Raw genomic sequence first — 5,927 nt, forward strand, 5'->3', positions numbered from 1 at the left:
GCACATAGGGGATTAGTAAGGGATTGGTGTATTTTGGTTCTTTTTTCATCCCGCGGGGTGGGGGGATTGGAAGGAATTTGGTCTTTATGCGGATACCCATGGGACTGTCCCACGGGGTTTTCTTGCATTTGGGCTTCCTGTGTAAAGTTCATTATTATGGGCCCAAAACACGTGCTGTATGAAAAATATTGTGTTTTGCTAATCTGTGTTGTGCCAATCTACAAAGCCTGGGGTGCCAACAGAGACAAAAGAAAATCCGTGGTTGCCAACAATTTTTGTATACTACTTCCCCACCGACGCAGCACCACAGTTTCTTTAGAAACTACCCCCTTCAACAATTTTGAAGATTTTGTTTTAAAAGGTGAGAGTAGACTGATAACTTGTAGAATTTTATATAGCAAGCCATCAGAGTCGAATCTGAGAGCGAATCAGAAGTCATGATGGCGGAATTTTATGTTTAAATACTTTCTCTTTCGCTTAACTATACACACAGAAATTGATAACTGTTTACTTTGAACTTTGTGTGGAATTGTTTACTCGAAAATTTCAACCAAAACTTGTGTTTTGGAATCTGCGCAGTAGACATATGGTCAAGAATCTACCCAGTCAGTATGTTTTTCAACTTCTACCTTGTTATGAAACAAGTTGTCCTCATCCAGTTTGTCAAGCAGGGAAACCTGAGAAAGATTACACATGGTACAGTGGTGGTCCACCTCTTTCTTACTTACCCATTCCAATCTGTGATCCACAAAGACCGTGGGGAGGTAAAGATTGCAAAGTATATGCCGGGCATTATTTAAGTGTAGAAAAGCATTTACAAGATTTTAATATACATGGAAACGTGAATTACAGTCAACCTCCAAGTTCAACTTTTAAATCCTTGAGCTGAAAACACAAGAAATATGAGGAAATTGCCAAGCAGCTTTTGCTTCCCACCAGTGAAATAGAAATGTGGTCAAATCACCTTGACAAAGTTCAGGAGGCAAGAAAAAGTGGTGCTAAAAAAGCTGCAGCTACACGAAAAGCAAAAAAACAACAGAGAGGTAATTCTTTCTTGTGGTTTGCATTTCTATTCATTATATAGTGACAGTCTTTTTCTAATCCAGGAATGAAGAACAGGATGATGCGCAGGATGAAGAACACGAGGATCAACTGCGGTGCTACTACCAAGAGCCAGAATATGGGTAAAAGTTATTGGCAACTTTTCACTTTCAGATCCTGATCATGATCTTAATCACTTTTATTTTCTATCTATCTAGATTTATGATTAAATGTGATGGGAAGTCACAAAACTGCAAGGTTTGGTATCATGGGCCATGTGTTAATATATCACAAAGGAAAGCCAACAAGATGAGAGAATATATATGTTTTCACTGTTCTACAAAATAAAGAAAATTCAAAAACTTCAAATGTATTTTGTTGTTTATCCATAAACAGTGTTTAAAAAATCATGTATTTACAAATGCCCAGGGGTGGGGACTTTGTGACCCTTGTCTCACCCGCTACCCACGGGTTTTCACAAAGTTTTGGTTGTATGAAATTTCAATTCCCCGAGGTCGACCCCCGGGAAAGCCGCTGATAAGTGCATTAAGCCTCAGCCCTCGTTTCAGTGGTTAGGCCTAAGCACTCTCTGAAATTTTCCCTTTCATTTTATGATTTGGTTAACTGCATTGTCTAATTGTCTTATAACTCATTGCCTCATGACTCACTGACTCATAAATACAGTGTACGTAAAACACTCATCAAAGTGTTACATCTGCATGGACTTCACTTTGCCATGAAAAGGCCTACTTTTTGCTTATGAGATAAATACACGTGTATGAATACATCTTCTAATGTTCTTGAAAGGCTCAAACTGCTGAGATTGATAGGGATAGACATTTTTCCAATCAAATAGCTTGGTATCATGGTGTCACGTAACTATAAATTAAAGGTAACACTTACTTAAAATTTCAAAATGTCGTAGTTTCGAAACGAAAGACGTCACGGAACTGGAAACTTGAAAAAATATTTATTTCTAGGTCATGGAACTGGTCAACTAGACATTTTTCCAATCAAATAGCTTGGTATCATGGTGTCACGTAACTATAAATTAAAGGTAACACTTAAAAATTCAAAATGTCGTAGTTTCGAAACGAAAGACGTCACGGAACTGGAAACTTTAAAAACTATTTATTTCTAGGTCATGGAACTGGTCAACTAGACATTTTTCCAATCAAATAGCTTGGTATCATGGTGTCACGTAACTATAAATTAAAGGTAACACTTACTTAAAAATTCAAAATGTCGTAGTTTCGAAACGAAAGACGTCATGGAACTGGAAACTTGAAAAAATATTTATTTCTAGGTCATCTTCAACTTCCTATAGATAACAATTAAGAAGACCTTGCCAATTTAATGATCTCACTGTGAAACCATCTGTAGTTTGACAATCACGTGCAACTTCAAATCTATGTTTATCTCGTGAACATATTCCAACAAATGTTTTCCCTCATAGAGTTTTTGCGTTCCTTCAACGGCTTCATTGAACGCGTAAACTGGCTCAATTAGTCGCTTAGAAACAAAACACGAAATCTGCGAGAAGTAACTGTTGTAAGAATTAAAAACTCACCTCAAATCACAGAACTTTATTCCTCACAGATCATCGTCTGCGAACACGAGGCGAGGACCTGAGACTTCGACAGCGCGCAATGACCAGAACCAAGGCTGCTGACCAACGGTTTTCGTGAAAGGCGGGTTTACCCGGTGCGGTCCACATCAGTCCACGGTGGACTCCACGGGGCGTTTTTGACACATGCGCAGTAGTCACAAAAAAAAACACTTGTAAGCCTGTAAGAAATCTACGATTAGGATGGTCACAGTCCAGTTTTAATCTATGGAATGCCGTTTGTATCAAAAATACTTCTTGTCATATATTATAAAATTTAGCATTAAATATATAAAACTTATTTCTCTTTAAATAAAACATCGTAGATTATACACAAAACTTGCTACAAATTGTGAAACTTGTCACGCCATGTATAAAACTTTTGAAAATATAAAACTTGTCGCGCCATATGTAAATCTTGTTGGACAATATAAAACTTGTGACGCCATGTATAAAACTTTTGAAAATACAAAACTTGTCGCGCCATGTATAAAACTGGTTGCAATAAAACTTGTCACGCCATATATAAAATACAACTTGTCACGCAAACGCTTATTGGAACCCAGTACCGCGCCAAAGGGCGAGAATTGAGTCTCCAGGATTAGCAAAATGTCCTCTCACACTGAGAGACCTGGTTGAGAGACAATCAAGTCTTGCCGATGGTCTTAGAGACCGAAACAGAGGGGAAAGGCAAAGAGGTAATCAAGAGGACATAAATGAGTCACTGTTTCGATTATTAGAGCAAAGTGAGGCAATCATCGTCGGCATCCTTACGCGAAGTCGTCATTTCAACAGCTCTGCGTTGCTGAGTTCCTATGTTAGATAGCCTATAATATTGTCATGGAATAGTAAATTCTCCTCAACTCTTAACTTAAAAAGTAAGCTAATATAAATTATATCGCAAAACACCGCCGGCACATCGTTCGGCACTTAATTACTGTATTGCTGATTTTCCAGAATCGGGGAAAAGAAAGAAAGGAAATATGCAAAGACTCCAGCCGAGATTCAGGTCTAGTGGCCTTCTGCTTCCGTATAGCAGAGATCAAATCATGATCGCTGAGGCCCAGCTTCATTGTAGCAAATCGTTCTGGGTTGCAATAAGGACATCTCATCGATCGGTTGTTAGTTATTTTAGCGGGTCACTGCAAATTTTCTTATGCAAGATACACGGACAAATCTCTTTTACCACATTTCAAGAGATTTGTATGGTCACGCCATGCTGGCCGGAAATCAACAAGAACATCTGTCACTGAGTTTCCCACACAAGCTGGGAAACTCAACAAAAATTACAATAGTGCTTTTTCTAATACTGTTCAGATAGCCAAATTCCATGAATTACATCACTCTTTAGCAAACATTACAGCTCTCCCGGCCACCGAATAAATGTCGCGTCACTCAAAGCTTAAAAATTCAAGGGTTGTTAAGTAGTACGTCTTTCCATTAGTACTTGATAACGGTAGGACAAATATTTATCGCTGCGAAACTCAATTTAGAAACTTCACAGACTGGAGTTAAGATGAATCAAGACGGTTTGATTCTTCTGTCGGTGTAGCGGATCTCAAAGAGTGAGACTCAATATTTGAACGGCTCCACTAGCCCGCTAAACAGATATGCTTAAGCGTGCGATATAATTACAATGAATAAATTTATTTTAGTTGATTAATCAGTAATTCCCAGAGCTTCCCGCTATTAAAGATTCCCCGTTTTTTTTAAAGATTCCGGCTTTTAAAGATTCTACATTTGACAGATTCCCGTTCCCCGTTCCCCATTCCTCGTTATTATTTGCGATTCCCCGTTCCACGTTTTAAAGATAGCCATACACCATGTATGAGAGAAAACGATTGTTCTCCCGAAGATTCCTTGGAGCTTGTATCTCAGGATTTCAAACAAGGCTACAACAACCTTGAAATACTTGAATTTTTGAAGCTTCATGGCATTAACATTAGCTTGTCAACTCTTAAGAGAAGGCCACGAGCCCATCTGGAGCGTGCAACTTCCATACAGCGTCTGTGAAACGGCGTTTTCACAGGTAGGTTAATTTTTAGACTAGCCCTTCCCGCGAATTAGGTCAAAAAACAAAGGCAGTTCCAGTTCGGTGACCCTATGACGTCAGCTTAATTTCTTGTGATTGGTCATCGGGCTCCTGTGGGAGTCTCATTCGAGGGAAATTCAATCTAAAAATAAATCGGTCTGTGAAAACGCCGTTACACGAACACAGTAGAGTTGTAGGCTCCGGGTCATGGGTTCCTGAGAAGACTTACCTCTTTAGGATTATCAAGAAGACGTTTCGTCTCTGATGATGAATTGAGAAGTGCCATCAAGAAGGAACTTGGTAGAAGTGGTTGTTTTGTGGGATACCGCAAGATGTGGGCACTGCTCAGAATGAAGGAAATTATTGTAAAAAGAGCTAGGGTCATCTTCTCAGGGAACTTGATCCTAATGGTGTGGAAAGCAGGCGAAAGAAGAGATTACGTCGCAGAGCGTATCATGCAAAGGGGCCAAATTTTGTTTGACATACATGACAAATTAAACTCGGGGTGAGCCTTTTGGGTTTAGTGTGCATGGCTGTATCGACAGGTTTTCAAGAAGACTCCTCTGGTTGGTGGTGGGCCCCACAAATAAGAACCCAGAAGTGATTGCTAAGTGCTACCTTGATGCTGTGAAGCAATTAGGTGGTGTACCCAGGAACATTAGATCTGATGATGAGACTGAAAACAGCACAATTGGGGCACTTCATATATTCCTCAGGTCATCCCACAACGATGAAAATGCTGGCCCGGGATGTTTTACGATTGGCAGATTTACTGCAAATCAAAGAATCGAATCCTATTGGTCATAATTTGTAAAGGATGATCCTGGTTGGTGGATTTCGTTTTTCAAGGATCTGTCGGACGTAGGTTGTTTAACAGCTTAACGGAGTGCACTTGGAATGTATTCGATTTTGGTTCATGTAAATATTGAGAAATGAGCTCCATCAGGTTGCTGAGATGTGCAACCAACATCTTATAGCTTCAAGCAAGGCTGGAAATAGAAGAAGACCAGACTGCATGTTTTTTCTTCCCCACCTATACAACTCTGAAAACTACAAGGTACCTGTTAATCCCCAGGAACTTGAGGAATTCCTTGATGAATCAACCATGAGCCCAGCCGATTGCAGTGAAGAGTTCAAGGAATTTCCTGGACTGTTATGAATGCTCTAGGATTGCACCTGCCTAATGATGTAAATGAAGCACTTGATGTCTATGTAACACTAATTAAAGAGGTCGAAAAGTTAGCATAG

At 39.5% G+C, this 5,927-nt stretch overlaps 1 protein-coding gene and 1 pseudogene across 2 annotated transcripts in view; one reads left to right on the forward strand and one right to left on the reverse strand.

Moving 5' to 3' along the window:
* The window catches only part of LOC138021217 (uncharacterized), a 36,226-nt gene extending 33,461 nt beyond the window's left edge, over positions 1 to 2,765 (reverse strand). For both annotated transcript variants that reach the window (XM_068868080.1, XM_068868077.1), the window contains exon 1: positions 2,612 to 2,765. The gene's annotated coding sequence lies outside the window, so the exon portion shown is untranslated. The remainder of the gene's footprint in view (positions 1 to 2,611) is intronic.
* Positions 2,766 to 5,011: 2,246 nt separating this feature from the next.
* LOC138037338 (uncharacterized) lies at positions 5,012 to 5,927 on the forward strand (annotated as a pseudogene).

The sequence above is a fragment of the Montipora capricornis genome, chromosome 2, assembly GCF_036669925.1.
Source record: "Montipora capricornis isolate CH-2021 chromosome 2, ASM3666992v2, whole genome shotgun sequence".
NCBI lineage: Eukaryota > Metazoa > Cnidaria > Anthozoa > Scleractinia > Acroporidae > Montipora > Montipora capricornis.